The sequence below is a fragment of the Gossypium hirsutum genome, chromosome A13 (assembly GCF_007990345.1).
Source record: "Gossypium hirsutum isolate 1008001.06 chromosome A13, Gossypium_hirsutum_v2.1, whole genome shotgun sequence".
Lineage (NCBI taxonomy): Eukaryota > Viridiplantae > Streptophyta > Magnoliopsida > Malvales > Malvaceae > Gossypium > Gossypium hirsutum.
The window spans coordinates 67,493,292-67,510,495 of NC_053436.1; the positions used below are offsets into that span (position 1 = coordinate 67,493,292).

The following is a 17,204-nucleotide window of genomic DNA, read 5'->3' on the forward strand; positions in this document are numbered from 1 at the left end:
GACTATAAAAGGACCCATTTTGCCCGGTTTGCCCCAGTCTTGAGACCTTTCTTCTAATGGCCTTCAACCTATCTGCAACTTCAGAGGTATTGGACTATAAATATGATAGCTTCAATTTGCTTTACTGTAACTTCAGGAAGGCAATATCTATTATCTTCAGCCTGCTCCCTGCAACTTCAGGGACGCTATGTTGATATCTTCGATCTGCTCTCTGATAATACAGAGACGCCAAATCTGCTATCTTTGATCTGATCTCTGACAATACAGAGACGCCAAATCTACTATCTTTGATTTGCTCTCTGACAATACGGAGACGCCAAATTTGCTATCTTCGATCTGCTCCTTGTAAATGCAAGGATGCCAAATCATCTTGGATCTACCTCGATGCAAAAACATCCGAAGGTTAGATCTGCTATGTCTTCAATCTGCTCTCTGTCGAATATGGAGATGCCAAATCTGTTTCTTCGATTTGTTCTCTGACAATTTAGAGATGCCAAATCATTTTAGATTTGCTTCAGCGTAAACACGTGAAAGCCAAATCTTCTATGTCTTCGATCTGCTCCTTGTAAACGCAAGGATGCCAAATCATCTTGGATATACTTCAATGTGAAAACATCCGAAGGTTAGATCTGCTATGTCTTCAATCTGCTCACCGTCGAATATGGAGATGCCAAATCTGTTTCTTCGATTTGTTCTCTGACAATACAGAGATGCCAAATCATCTTGGATCTGCTTCAACGTAAACACCTGAAGGTCAGATCTGCTATGCTTTAGCCTGTTACCCTACTGCTTAGGGGGTTAAGGCGCATCAATCTTCATTGTCCCTTGAAGGACATAACCTATATAATGTGTATGAGTTCGTGCCTAATGATTAGGATGCTATGATCGAAGTGAGTCAAATGCTCCTAATTAAACCTATTATAATGCAAAATGTTTATGAATATGACCCCTATTCCAGACATCACCAGTCATTCCTTCGTCGAAGTTTATCCCTATTTCTCTCGAAGTATCATTCCTACTCAGGCTATGGGTTTGTACCATTCTTCAAATTCTATGACCCACCAAAAATGTTTGTAAGATGATCCTCTCTTAAGATCGAATCGTTTGATTTGTCCAATCATCATTTTGGACTAAAGAAAGAATTTCCTCGAGTTCTTTCAAACCTTACTTATGTGAATTCCTCGAACAATTATTAAGTTTTAGTTTCTTGTATTATCTAGAAATTTCCAGAATAATAAGCAAAACTTCATTTGTGAAAATTATTTAGTTCATCTATCATTATTTTAATGTAACATACTTTAAGAGTAATGAAAGATGAATTTAATCCTGAGAATAATTAGATTTGAATGAATTCGTCAAAAATACAAAGGAAATTAATCTTATAGCCTATCTTTGAGAAGAAAGAAAATCTAAAGATAGCAAACAAGACAAAAGTTTGATGCCCTAGATATCGCCGCTTGAGCGTCTATACACTAGCTCCATGAAGACTTTCTTGAGTTCAACATGTGTTTAAAAGATCCAAAGTACTTTGTTGATGCCCTGATATGCAATGTGCTTCACTCTTTGTTGAATCAGATATAGCGAGATTACCCTGTACTCTTCAAAATTTGAGCTGCCCTTTCGGGTTTTTAACTTAAAACCCCTTCGGTCACAAGGCGCCCTTTGCGGGTTTTCACCCTGGATTCTCCTCCCCTTTAGACAAAGTATTTTTTGATTGAGTCTGAATTCACTGGATTGGGTAAACTCTTCCCATCCATTTCCGTTAAGATCAATGCACCCCCAGAGAAAGCCTTTTTCACGATATACGGCCCTTCCCAATTCGGCATCCATTTTCCTCTAAAGTCTTTCTGAATGGGAAGGATCTTTTTCAGCATAAGATCCCCCTCGTGGAATTCTCTTGGTCACACTTTCTTGTCGTAAGCTCGCATCATTCGCTTTTGATACATTTGACCATGACGAATGGCCCTTAACCTCTTTTCCTCAATCAAGTTCAACTGATCATATCGTGACTGTATCCACTTAGCTTCATCCAACTTTATCTCTGACAAGACTCGGAGAGACGGTATTTCCACTTCAATGGGTAACACTGCTTCCATCCCATAAACCAACGAGAAAGGAGTTGCCCCAGTAATGGTTCTGACGGACGTTCGATAAGCTAAGAGTGCGAATGGTAACTTCTCATGCCATTCTCTGTAGGTTTTAGTCATTTTCCCCACAATCTTCTTGATGTTTTTGTTAGCAGCTTCCACTGCCCCATTCATCTTTGGGCGATACGGAGAAGAGTTATGATGCTTAATATTGAACTGTATGCAAACTTCTGCTATTGTTTTGTTGTTCAAGTTTAATGCATTGTCTAATATGATCCTTTTAGGCATCCCATACCGACAAATGATCTCTTTCTTCAAGAATCAACTCACAGCTGACTTAGTAACATTTGCATAAGAAGCAGCCTCTACCCACTTCGTGAAGTAATCAATGACCATAAAGATAAAGCGACGTCCATTTGAAGCTTTTGGTGATATTGGCCCAATGACATCCATGCCCCACATGGAAAAAGGCCATGGAGAAGTCATAACATGTAGAGGTGAAGGTGGTACATGAATCTTGTCTCCATAAATCTGACATTTATGGCATTTCTTGGCGTAGTTGATACAATCCCCTTCTATAGTAGACCAATAATATCAAAACTTCATGATTTGTCTAGCCATCGTGAAACCATTAGCGTGCGTCCCAAAAACACCCTCGTGAACTTCTTCCAAGATTAACTTAGCTTCCACGGCGTCAACACATCTCAACAGTACTTGGTCCTTTCTTCTTTTGTAGAAGATGTCCCCATCTAAAACGTAGTCGCAGGCTAATCTCCTTAAAGTTCGCTTATCATTTTCAGTTGCCTGTTCTGGGTATTTACGATCTCTCACATATCTCAATATATCCTGATACCAAAGGTTATCATCCTTTTCTTCTTCCTCAATGTTACAACATCGAGCTGGAGTCTCAAAGATACTCATCTGAATGGGTCTCATCTCCTCTTTATTTGCTTTAATCATTTAAGCCAAGGTTGCTAGAGCATCTGCCATCTGGTTTTCGTCCCATGGGATATAATTGAAAGTGATGTCATCGAATTCCTCAAGTAACCCCAAAACTACCTTTCGATAATTGATCAATTTAGGATCTCTTGTCTCCTATTCACCTCTAAGCTGGTAAATTACCAACGCAGAGTCTCTATATACTTCCAAGGTTCTTATTCCTCGCTCTATAGCCGCTCGAATCCCCATGATGCATGCTTCATACTCAGCCATATTGTTCGTACAGTCAAAATCCAATTTACATGTGAATGGATAATGATCCCCGCTTGGGGATACGAAGACTGTCCTAATTCCATTCCTACCACATTGGATGCGCCGTCAAAGTTCATCTTCCATGGACGTTCTTCAATAGTTGCCACATACATAAACTCCTCATTAGGGAAATCAAAGTTTAATGGCTCATAATCTTCTAAAGCTCTGCTTGCCAGAAATTCTGCTATCACACTCCCTTTTATAGCCTTTTGACTCACATAGACTATGTCAAATTCTGAAAGCAATATTTGCCACCTTGCCATTCTTTCATGTAGTGCTGTTGACTCCATCATGTACTTTAATGGATCAAGTTTTGAAATTAGCCATCGTATGATATAACATATATTGTCTTAACCTCCGAGTTATCCAAATCAAGGCACAACACAACTTCTCAATTGGTGAATACCTCATCTCACACTCTGTGAATTTCTTACTGAGGTAGTATATTGCCTTCTCTTTTCTTCCTGATTCGTCATGTTGACGAAGCACACATCTCATAGAATTTCTAAACACTGATAAGTACAGAATTAATGGTTTATCCGGACTAGGTGGAGATAGTACTGGAGTGTTTAGCAAGTATTGCTTGACTTTATCAAAGGCATTCTGGCATTCCTCATTCCAAGTACCTTGGTTGTGTTTTCTAAGAAGGCAAAATATAGGATCACAATTCTTAGTTAATTGTGAAATAAACTGAGCAATATAATTCAACCTTCCAAGAAAACCCCGAAGTTCCTTCTGAGTACATGGTGGAGGCAAATCTCGTATGGCTCTAACTTTGTCTGAGTCAACTTCTATTCCCTTTTCGCTGACCACAAAGCCTAGTAATTTCCCCGACCTAGCTCCAAAAGTGCACTTTGCTGGATTAAGTTTTAACTGAAACTTCTGTAATCTTAGGAACAACTTCCTTAAAACTTCAATATGTTCCTTCTCCGTTCGAGATTTGGCAATCATATCATCAACATACACCTCAATTTCTTTGTGCATCATATCATGGAATAAGTTCACCATAGCCCGTTGGTATATTGCCCCTGCATTCTTTAATCCAAACGGCATTACTTTGTAACAAAATGTGGCCCACAATGTTATGAAAGTAGTTTTATCCATCTCTTCCAGATGCATCTTAATTTGGTTGTACCCCGAGAAACCATCCATGAAGGAGAACAACGAATATCCTGCTGTGCTGTCTACCAAAGTGTCTATGTGTGGCAGAGGGAAATTATCTTTTGGGCTAGCTTTGTTTAGATCTCTGTAATCAACGCACATTCGTACCTTCCCATCCTTCTTAGGGACTAGTACAATGTTAGCTACCCATTCAGAGTACTTCACCTCTTGTAAGAATCCTGCATCGAACTGCTTCTTGACTTCATCCTCTATCTTCAATATGATATCTGGTCTCATTCTTCACAACTTCTATTGGACTGGTTTACAATCCTGTCTTATTGGAAGACGGTGTACCACGATATCGGTATTTAACCCTGGCATATCTTGATAGGACCATGCGAAGATATTCTTGAACTCACATAGCAACTCAATCAGTCCTTGCCTTGTGTCCTCGGCAATATACGTGCTGATTTTCACCTCTTTCCCTTTGTCTAGGGTTATATTCTCTATTGCCTCTTTCTCATGGGGCATAATTTGTTTCTCCTCTTGTTTTACCATTTTCAACAGATCCGGAGACACTTCACAATCCTAGACATCTTCAAAATCTTGAGATTCCTCTAAAAACACGTCTTGCTCACGAGAGAAATCAGGATTTGTAATATTAATGCTCATGTCATTGATATCTAGGGACCTGTGAAGTATAAAGGATATACAAAGAATGAATGAATTTAAGAATGATTATTTATGTGCTATGAATGAAAGAATAAGAATTGCAAAAGTTTAACGGAATATTGGTTGATAAAAATGACACAATACTCGTTCAAATTGATAAAAAGTTATGTTTTATTTAAAAAATAATAGATGATCATAAGCCCATTCCACAAATGTAATCCTATTACTCCTAGGCCCTAGAGTAACAAGAATGTTTTGAAAATTACTCTGAAAAATTCCTAAAGACTACAGGAAGTTCCTCCGCAGTCCAATTGTTCAGAGAGCTTCCCAGTTCGTAAGGGCGAATGCCCCCAAGGTTTCCTTGCTCCGATCCTTCATCGTGTATAGCATTAATCTGATGACTTTCTTCTATAAGTAACCCTCCCGATATGAAGGTTTGGGATAGTGGAGGGAATGTCATCGACTCCCACTCCACTTCTCTTCCATTAAGGTGCGCCTTTCTTCCCTCTTGGTGCTTCTCAACTTCGTTCCTCCTTTGCTTATAGTCTGGCTTGAAGCCCAAACCAAAGTGATCTCTCCTCTCTTTCAGTTCTGGGATTTGAGTCCCTCCTTGCAGGTATTTTCTTAACCCTCTTCTTGGTAAGGCTCTCTTTCCCACCATCATTTGTAGAGCCATCATCGTGGCTCTCGCTATCTTTGGCACCGGTGGCTCACTTCCTTCTGTAATGAAGGTTGCATTCACAAATTCTAAAGAGCGAAAGGAACACTCAATAAACTCCTCGTTCATCTCAACATAAGGGGCCTTGATAGTGACTGTGGCTATAATGTCCTCCTCCGCATTGATGGTTACTAATCATCCATCCGTCACTAACTTTAATTTCTGGTGTAACGATGAGGGCACCGCTCCCGCTGAGTGTATCCATGGCCTCCTTAATAAGCAATTGTAGGAGGGCTTGATATCCATCACCAAGAAGTCTACTTCGTATATACTCGGCCCAATTTCCAAGGGGATGTCAATCCTTCCTATCACCTTTCTTTCTGTACCGTCGAAGGCTCTTACCACATTTTGACATGTCTTCATGTGAGAACTGTCAATGGGTAATCTGTTCAATGTAAACAATGGTAGAACATTTAAGGCCGATCCATTATCGACGAGCACGCTTGGGAGTGTGTACCCCTTGCATCAAGTGGTGATGTGCAAGGCCTTAGTTGACCCCCTACCCCCCGGTGGGATTTCATCATCATTAAAGTAGATGAAATTATCCGCACTTATGTTATTCACCAACTGGTCCAGCTTGTTAACAGATATGTCGTTGGTGACATATGTTTCGTTGAGCACCCTTATCAATGCATTCCGATGCACCTCAGAAGTCAGAAGTAGAGCCAATACTGATATGCGAGCCGGCTGCCTACGCAACTACTCGACCACACTATACTCGCTATGCTTAAGGAACTTTTAGAAATTCCTTAGCCTCCTCCTCCTTTACTGGCTCCTTGACAGGCACTTTAGCCTCTTTCTTCTTCTCCGCACTAACATTCTTTGTTTTTGTGGGCTCATCTCTAACCCCTACCGTATCATACCGCTTCCCACTCCGTGTATGGGAACCCTCAACTTGTACATCCTTAGTCGTACTGGCTATACTCTCCTCCTCCGGTAATGTCACACTGCAGTCGTAACTCTATGGTACCCTCCTGCTATCTTTATAAGGGAAAGGCATAGGCTTATGGATAATGACTTTAGGCAGCGTTTGTGCCCCCACTTCATTATTCCCCAGCAGGGAAATAATAATCCTTGGCCGGCTATTTCCTTTCTGTTCATCTTCCAGCACACATACTTTTTTTTTCACAAGAGCTACCTTCAAAATTTTGTAGCTCTTTATTGTCTATAAAGCCTTGCACCAAGGCCTTGAATTCTTCACAATATTAAACTTCATGTCCTTCTTTCTCATGGAACTCACCATAGTTCCTTGTTTCTCTTCTTTCATTCTTAGAGGTTAACATACCTCTCTTCATCATCTCCTCCCAAATCACCTTCATAGGAATCCTCACCTCAACAACATATTCTTTCATTCTTCTCTCACTGGCTTCGCTAATGGCATTCACTCCTTGATTGCTATGATTTGGCAACGGGTTTTCAATATTAGGGGTATTGTCAAACTTTACTACCCCCATCTTAATAAGCCTCTCTACAGCCTTCTTAAAACTGGTACAGTTTTCGATTGAATGCCTCGGTATTCCAGCATTGTAATATCTCGAATTAGGGCCTAATCGGAATAGTGGTTTCGTGACCAAAAATACGAGATAGAAATAATTATTTTATAATTATTTTGATGTTTATGATATGATTGCATGATTGTGTGAAAATTTCGTGATGAAATCCTATGCCTAAAGTGCTTAAATTGAAATTAGGGACTAAATCGAATAATTTGCAAAACTTGCATTCTAGGAGTTTTTAGTATGAAATTATTTTTGAATATTAATGAGGAGGTCTTAAATAGAAATTTGACCAATTTCTAAGTCTATGGACAAAAATTGGACATGATGGAATTTTTGGAAAGTTTAGTAGTAAGGGCATTTTGGTCATTTAGTTATTAAAATGAATTAAAAACAAAATTAAAAGCCAATTTTTGTCCATCTTCTTCATTAGGCAGAAATTTCAAGGGTTCTTCATGGTTAGGGTTTGTTTCAACCTTTCAAGCTCCATAGTAAGTGATTCCAAGCCCCGTTTTTAATGTTCTTTACGTTTTTAGAATCCCGGTAGCTCGATTAAGCTTATGCTAGCAATAATTCAACCTAGGGTTCATATTTGGAAAAATACCCATAGGTGAAATTTGTGTATTTTGGTGTTTTATGATAGAATATGAGGTTTTAAATTATGTTAGACAACTTGTACTACTCGATTTTTAGCGAAAACGAGTAAAAGAGCTTAATCGGTAAAAATACCTAATAGTCATAAGTACATGTTAGAGTGTGAATTTGATGTTGCTATAGAAGGGAAAAATGATCAGCATGTCATAAAACATAAGAATAAGGGATGAAGTTTAATTCCTGAGCCTAGGGGCAAAAGTGTAATTATGCAAAGGTTTAGGGGCAAAAATGTAATTTTTCCATAATTCGTATTAAATGCTATTTTGATGAATGTATGTATTAAATAAGATTAATTTGGCATTATAGATCAAGAGAAATGAGATTCAAGTCGCGATCGAGGGAAAAATAAAGTTTACGAATAATAGGATCGATTGCTAATAATTTTGTACCGAGGTAAGTTCATGTGTAAATGTAGTAGCATAATTGTCATTTTAAGAAATTTAATGTTGTTTATATGATATGATGCTGAATATTATCATGAAATATTATGCTTTGTGGTTATTGTTGAATAATATGTAATTATGTGAATTACTTGATGAGTATGAACTATCACCAAAGTGTCGATTTCGATATTCCGTGGAAGACGGAAAAGATGTGTAATCGAGGAAAAAGCCCGTTTGAAACTTGGGAATAGATTAGAATACAAGTGACATGTCACTAGGATATTTGAGTTCCGAACTCGTTGATTTGAGTCCAAGTTCATGAGATGTAACTAGGCATCCGAGCTCGTTGAGTTGAGTCCGAGTTCACTTATGGATGCGAACACCCGAGCTTGTTGAGTTGAGTCCGAGTTCACTTATGGGCGGGTTACATGGTAGCTTGGCTACATAAGTTCCGCAGGCTATTGAGTTTGTCTAGCTGCGGGTATGACACTTACGTTCATGAAATCCGTGTATTCGAATTATATTCCGATGTGTTCAATGGGTGAATCTTAAGTGAATAAGAAGAAGGCCTAAAACGAAGGTGACATGTTGGTAAGTATGGTAAATGAGAAAATTTGACAGGTATGTGCTTAAACCCTAGGGTTGAAAACTTGGTATGATGAAATCGTAGAAAGATATTAAATGTAAATGAGACATGAATGTCTTGGTGTTGTTTATGCAAATGATGTTTTATGTGAGATTGTGTGATTATGTTACTTGCTATTTGCATGTGAACTTACTAATCATTTATGCTTACTCCCTTATTTTTTTCATTGTAGTTTTGACAAGCCGGCTTGAGAATTGGGATAGGTCGAAGACTCGTTCACACTATTCGAAGGCCTAAATTGGTAAAATGGCTTGTGTGTTTTGAATGTGGCATGTATGGCAAAATACTCACTTTGTGTAAATGATCTTATGATATGGCTATGGTTTGGCAAGAAAAGGGTTTGTAAATGATTAGCCATTGGAATGGCCAATCTAAGTCATATTTGATGTTATGTATGTTTAAAATGCTATTTAGTCCATGAAAATCCTTAGAAAAGTGAAATTTGCCATAAAACAGAATCTGACAGCAGCAGTGATGTAAATTTCAAAAATCACTAAAAATAGTAGAAATGGAATTAAATGATGAGTAAGTTATTAAATTTAAGCTTAATGAGTCTATTTTTATATGGATTGAACAAAACAGGTATATAAATTATATTTTATGAGATATTTGAATTTTTGTGAAATAGGGCCAGAGTGATTTCTGGATCCCCTATTCTGACTTTAAAAATTCATCATAAATTATAAAAATATAATTAGAAGTCATAATTTATATGTAAAAATTCCTTATTGAGTCTAGTTTTAATAGAAACAAACTTCATAGTCATTGAAATTCTGTACAGAGAGATATCTGATTCGAAATATACAGATGTCAGAGCAGTTGAACCCTGAAACAGGGGAGACTTTAACTAATAAACTGTACTAATTTTCTTGACCAAAAATTCTAGAAAAAATTAGTAAACAGATATATGAGTCTAGTTTCAGGGAAAATTTACGAAATTGGGTTTCAAGTTTCGAAACTCGAGATATGAATTTTTAAGCGACTGTAACGCAGATTGCTAGCTTGACTGGAAATTTTAAAAATAAATTGTTTGAGCTGTTTAAGTAATGAATTAAGTCTGTTAACACCTCGTGTTCGACTCCGGCGACGGTCTCGGGTACGGGGCGTTACAAGCATGGTATTCGTATCTAGCGTTTGCGTCGTACCATTTGGGATATGGGGGCTGCAGTGGTTTCAAGTGAAAAGGAGAAATAGCATGTGCATCGTATAAGCTTTGATAAAGCTCACGATACGTCACGGGGATAGGTGTGAACTGCATCCTTTCAGAATTCTACCTTGTACCCGACTTCTGTCTTTGAGAACTCTATTGCTCAACCGCAGCTATTTTAGGTTGACCAACTGTGATTGCCTTCGTGTTGAAGGTGCTTGCGTTATTCACTTCACTATCCTTTCTCCTTGGGGCCAATCTTTTAGTCGCTTCCCCCTCGATTTTGCCACCCCTTATGGCATTCTCGATCATCTCTCTCGCCATGACTATATCCGCGAAGCTTTTAGTGGTGCTCCCAATCATGTGAGTGATGAATGGAGCCTTTAGAGTGTTGATGAACAACATGGTAGTCTCCTTCTCCAACAACGGTGGTTGAACTTGCATTGCCACCTCTCTCCATCTCTGTGCATATTGCCTAAAATTTTCATTAGGCTTTTTCTCCATATTTTGAACGTGATCCTATCTGGAGTATGTCAGTCACATGATTGTACTGCTGCATGAAGGCTTGTACAAGATCCCTCCATGAATTTATTCTGGCCCGGCTCAGTTGATTATACCACTTGGCTGCTGCTCCAATTAAACTGTCTTGGAAACAGTGAATCAATAATTGATCATTATTCACATACCCAGTCATCCTCCTACAGAACATCGTAATGTGAGCTTCTGGGTAGGTAATCCCATTGTACTTCTCAAATTTTGGCATCTTGAATTTGTGAGGAAGGACCAAGTCTAGGACCAAGCTTAGATCTTTAGCATCAACTCTATGATGCCCATCAGCACTCTCTAAAGCCGTGAATTTTTCCTCCAACCATTTGCAGCGTTCTTCTAACTATGTTGTAGCCTTAGTTCTTAGATCCTCTTTTTCAGCCATGTCTAAGTCAGGAATGACAGGATTTGTAAGATTGTCACCCAAATTGAATCTTGAGCCAGTTGGGAAATTTATGGGGATCCCAATATCGACCGACCCTTGTTGGGGCCTTATAGTGACCGATGGCCTCCTAGGAAGTGTCTCAATTTGTGTAGGCATATGGGGTGGGATGAAACCTGGAGGATGGTCCTCACCATCCTCGCCAGTAATTGTCATGGGAGCTTTTCCATTATCAGTGGCCCTCAGTAATTGAGCCATCTCAGCCGTTATGTTCCTTTGAGCCTCTAACATTTGCTCCCTCATGTCTTTTTGCATTTTTCCAATTGCTCTTGCAATTGGTCCTGCATGTCCTTCTGTAGCTTTTCAAATCTTTGGTCCATGTTCTTAGTTTTTGCACGAGTTCCATAGTGATGTGTGATTTCCAGATTTTCCTCCCTAACTATGAGTAATTTTAACTAATTAGGGTCTTTCTATAACCTCGAATACATATGATGCAATGAGATGCTATGAAATGTAAATGCATGAATGCAAAAAGATGTCGATTCCGATTCAATTTCATTTTAGAAAACGTTATTTAAGGAACAAAAATCTTTTCATAAAATGGATTACAAATACGCTTTTGCCCGTAGGCCTAGAGTCTTAACCCTATCTAATAACAATGCTAACTTTCGTCCTCTGTCTGACGATGACTCATACATTATACTCAGCGTTCTAGCTTGTACCGCCAAATCCTGCAAGTGTTCAGCAACCTCTCGAACCTGAACTAAGGCTTCTCCCAGGAGATAATCCCTATTTCCAACTTGATCCTAGAGATGGTGAAGTTCTCCCTTCCACTGTTCTTCTCTTGCCTCGAGCTGCTCAATTCGTAGCTCACAGTTCTGTAGTGCTGCTTCCAAACCTCCAATATCGTGCTCCATTTCCTCGATCTTATTCAAGCTTGCCTTTAACTCGATCGCAGAGTTACGACCTCGGTGATGATGAAGAGATCGTCCAAGTTCAGCTACCTTAGTTTTTAATCCTTGATTTTCCTTCTCTAGGGCCTGATTACGCGACTGCATCTCTTGGAACTTCTTCTCCCAATACTCGGTTTTGGCTCTTTCTTCCTGAATCTCTTGCTGCCATTGCTCTGAAGATCTCCCTAATCTGACCCTTTTCAGCGTTATCTGAGCCTTCTTGTAGTGTGTCCTTAAATCATCTCGATCTTCCTCGATCTTTCTCTTTTCCTTTTTCACCTTCTCGACTTCCATCTTTTGAACATCGACGTCGAGACTCAAGCACATTTTTTCCTCTTCGAGCTTCTCAATCCTCTTTTCAAGCTCCGAATTCTTTCTCTCGAACTCTTGCTTCATAATCTCCAACTCTGATGGAACCACTCGTAAGCTCTCCTCTAATGATCGAGCCAACCCCAAAATTGGCCTAGGGACATTATCATTGACTCTCCTACTAAACCATCCTTTATACTCAAGGGTTGACGTCGAGCCTTCGGTCAAGATCTTCATACAGAAAGGCTTCTTCCAAGCCTCAGAAATCTCTCACATCCTCTTCTTATAGTGATCTCCTTTATAAGAGAAATCACTCTGAGCTAAACCCTGTGTAACCGGTATGATCTGCCTCGCTCGATATTGCCTTAGAACAAGCAATGGTGCATATCCAACAATTCCCCAAATTCCTGGCAAATGGACCGAATCAAAACTGCCACAGCGGTAAAGGACTTCACTAGGAACCAACCAAGGAGCCTTCCACATAACATCTTCCTCTCGAAGATTCTGAAGAATGTCTTTCCACATCTCCTCTGAAATGTCATCTCTCCTAGGCACGTCTATTGCTTCCTTTAAGGGAGAATAACCCTCAAAGAATACTCGGCAAGGAACCTTATCAAGCTTCCAAAAATTACTGTGGAACCAAACCAACAGCAACTGTGCGCATCCAATGAATCTACCCTCACCAGCCCTCCGACATGCACTCAAAGATCTAAATGTCTCAGCTAGGATTGCTGGTACCGGTGTATTCTGCTTACCGACACGATTGAACAAATTCGCAACTGCCTCATCTATGTGCCCCAACGCCTTTGGGAAAATCACCATGCCGTAAATACTCAAAGCTAGGACGTCGACCCTTTTCTTTACGTCTGGATGTGTCGATATCAAATCCCTCAAAACGGCCCATGGAACGCACTTACTATCACCTTTTTGCTACACACGAGCTACAACCCACTGCTCACTCATCCCAATAATCATTACTAACTTCTTCGTAAAAGTTGGAAGGCTAACAGGCCTAACATAAGCCTTGTGACCCTGAATCCTCGGGCAACGCAGTAAAGTCGTATACTCCTCCAAAGTAGGTACAAGATCAATATCACCAAATGTAAAGTAACTATAAGCAGGGTTCCAGAACTGTACCATAGCTCGAAACAAGTGCCTATCTACTATGACGTCTAGCAAATAAGGAAGATCTCCATAATTCTGATAGAAAAGTTGCTTAGCCTCGTCATCCCATTGGGCCCAAATGTCTCTCAACTCCGGAAACTCATTCTGCGTCGAATTAATACTGGTGAAGTCCCATAACTCTGATGTATGCCCCTCAGTGACACTATCTGCTTTATTTAAAAAAAAATCTTTTGGATCGAATGAAATATAAAAAAAATCTTTAAAGTGATGGTGCATTTAACATGTTGCAAAGGATCAATATTAACCTACACGATACCTATTTTAACATTCCATACAAATATAGTAAAGATGATGAGTAACAGCATAAATTACACAATATATGCCATCATTTTATGTATATGTGAACATAGATAATATAAAATATACATGCATTATCGTTACATATTAAATATAACATAGAGCATAATGAATACAACAATATAAATTGCATAATATATATGTGATAATATTTTATGCAAATGTAACTTAGATAATTAATTTTCATGCAAATATATAAAAACAATAACATAAAGTAATAAATAAATCTATAAAATTTAACTTACTAAAACAATACTAAAAAAAACAAAAATAGATATGCAAATTCAGGTCATATAAAAATATAAATCAACTAAAATTAAAATAAAGATATTTAGAAATATTTAGAAATAATATAAGAATGATAAGTAGAATTTTTTTAAAAAAAATGATTAATATAAATCATGTTATAGAATATAATAACTTAATATATATTAAATAATGTACTAAATAGTATTATTACACATATTTATTTAATAATAATAAAACATGTGTAGTTAATGAGTAATAAAATAATGTATATTTTATAATAAAATAAAAGTAATGTAAGGAATAATATATGGTAAAATATATAGCGTATAATATAATTTATAAATAAAATGTATAAAAATAATATAATGGATTATAAAAATAATATATATTACTTTATATAACTAATATTTATAAAAATAAATAATATATGAAGTATTTAATAAATAAATTATGCAAATATATATATTTAAAGGGATTAAAATTAAATAAAACTAAAGTTCTAGGGCTAAAAATAACAAAAAAAAAGGTTTAGGCCTAATTGGAATGCGTTCAAAACTACAAGGGACTCACTGGGCAATTTACCCTAATCCCAAAACGACGTCGTTCTTCAGAATGAATTTTAATGGCCGTTAGGATTAAATTGAAACAATTATAAAAGATTAGGGCCGAATTAAAATAAAAATAAAATGAAATTACAAAGACCAAAAATGCGAAAGGACCCATTGAGAAATTAGTCCATTTTTAAAAAACACGCGGATCCTCCCCGGGTCATGGGTCAATACGCGGATCTCAGCATTAATACGACGCCGTTTTGAAGCTTATAATTTTAAGCAAAACGGCACCCTTTTGTTAAGGCTATATAAGCCAAATTTCAGTTTTGAAATCATTTTAAAATTTGATTTAAAAAAAAAAAAAAGAAAACCCTCTGAAGGAGGGATGAGGAAGGGTTCCCGGAGTTCCCTTGAACCTCCGGCCAAAGGTTTGCACGCGCCCATGCACCACCGTCAACGGCGCTATATACGGCGGTCAGAAGCTGGAAAGCTTCCTGTTTCACCACAAATCAAAACGGTACGTCCCTTTTGTTCTATTTTTATGCTTTTAATATGTATTTAGAGAGAAAAAAAAAAGAAATATAGTAATCACCTATGTATTCTCCAGTCGACTGTTGATTTCTTTTAGTGTAAAATGCGTTCTTGTTTTTTATTGAATCTCCTTAAAAAAAATTCTCCTTACATCGTTTTAATTCGGGCTTTTTATAGCCACTATACATAGTATTTTACATATTTAATGTTATTTCCTGCCATATTTGTGTTGCCTCTGTCGTTCTTCTTTCCCCTTTTGCAGGTACCAACGAGGAGATTTAGCAGTGAACGAATGCTGACAACGGTACACCGGCGTTGATTCGGGCGTCGACCACGGCATGATTTGAAGCCTGGAATCATGGCCTGGAACCACGGCACTGATAGTGGGTAACTGGAACGACGCGAGATGAACAGACGCGTTGATTGAAATGTTTGCGGCGCTTAGGGTTTCTGAAACCCTAGGCCTCTCTGTCTTCCATTAGTAAATTGGGCCACTTGGGCCCTGTGTATTTTGGGTAGCATACAGGCTTGGGTGTAATTGGGCCCTGGTTAGTTTTAGGTATCTAGGCTAAGGGTTTTAGGCCTTTTGGGTGCAAATGTAAACGGGTAATGGGCTGTAAATGTAAATGAGTTTTGGGCTTTGTACATGGACTGTATAAACTTTATTATTTTTTTAATTTATGTTTTTGTTTTTATTTATTCATTTATGGGCTGGGCAAATTTAGTTATTACAATATGATTTACAATATAATATATCAACTATTATATTTTATTTTTGAGATATTTAATTTAATGGTTTAAATTTTTGGTATAAAAGATTTTTGGTTGCAGTGATTTTAATTTTTATTATATATAAAATCAATTAAAATATTTTTGATTTTTGATTTTGATATTAAGATAATTTTATTTTGGATTATTTTGGGAAACATAGCATGATAAAAAATTGCAGTCCTAAACTTTTGACTATTATGAAAACCTTAAATTTGAATTTTAGTATCCTTATATATTTTTTAGAAGGCATAATGACTATTTTTGTCCTCCAACTTTAAAGAAAATCATTTTAACCTTTCATTTAATTTTTCGTCACTTTTATCTTTTGAATTTATTTTATTTTTGTCAAATTAAGCCCAAAATAGACAAAAAAGTTAACAACTTTTAACTTTGCTAATGTGGATGTCGCCAGCAATTAATTAAATTTTTAAAGTTTCAAAAAAATAAAATAATTTCAAAAATTAAAAAATTATCAAAATTGTTTTTAAAATTTTGTAAAAAAAATTATATTTTTAATTATTTTAACCTTTTCCAAGATTTATTTTCTTCAAAATATTAAATAAAAATATTGTTTAAAAAAATTATTTTTTTTATTTTTTTCCTTCTTTCTTTTTCTTTCTTGGTATCATTATTTATTTTTTTTCTTTTTTTTCTTTCTCCTTTTCCCATCTTTCTCTATTCTTTCTTTTTTTCTTCTCCTCTTCTCCTCACCCTAGACACTACCCGTCCAAGTCGCTACCGACGCCATTTGGCTTCCATCAATCAAAAGCCCTAAAGTGACACTCCTTGTCCTTTATTCTTGTTTTTCAATTTAGATTTCATCAAACCCAAAAAAAACCTTCGAAAAATCCAACAAAAAAATTGAATAAAAAACTCAATCCATCATCGTTTATGGTTAGATCGATACTCTCGCATTTCTTTTCTCTCGAGACTACCTGTTGTCGTCTTTAATTGCTTTCTATAATTCAATTATAAACATAATATTAATTCACATCCAAATCACATTAAAACATATAATCAACATATTTTGCATTTCATTCATTTTAGTCATTATAATTGAAATACTCATATTTTTCAATATTTAATATCAGATCAAAATCCAATTTCACATTCTTTCATAAGAGACCCTATACTTTTTGTCTATAACATAATTTCATGACAACTTTCAATTTATTCAATTTAGTCTCTAATGTAAAAAAAATCTAACAAGTTTAACTTAATTTCTAACTTAATCTTTTTCATAATCCAAGCTTACTAACTAACAATCTTTTCAAA

At 37.0% G+C, this 17,204-nt stretch overlaps 1 long non-coding RNA gene across 1 annotated transcript; it reads left to right on the forward strand.

Moving 5' to 3' along the window:
• Positions 1-14,964: 14,964 nt before the first annotated feature.
• Positions 14,965-15,835, forward strand: LOC107893842 (uncharacterized). Its single transcript, XR_001683015.2, has 2 exons — positions 14,965-15,144; positions 15,421-15,835. It is a non-coding gene; the product is annotated as an uncharacterized lncRNA (long non-coding RNA).
• Positions 15,836-17,204: the final 1,369 nt, after the last annotated feature.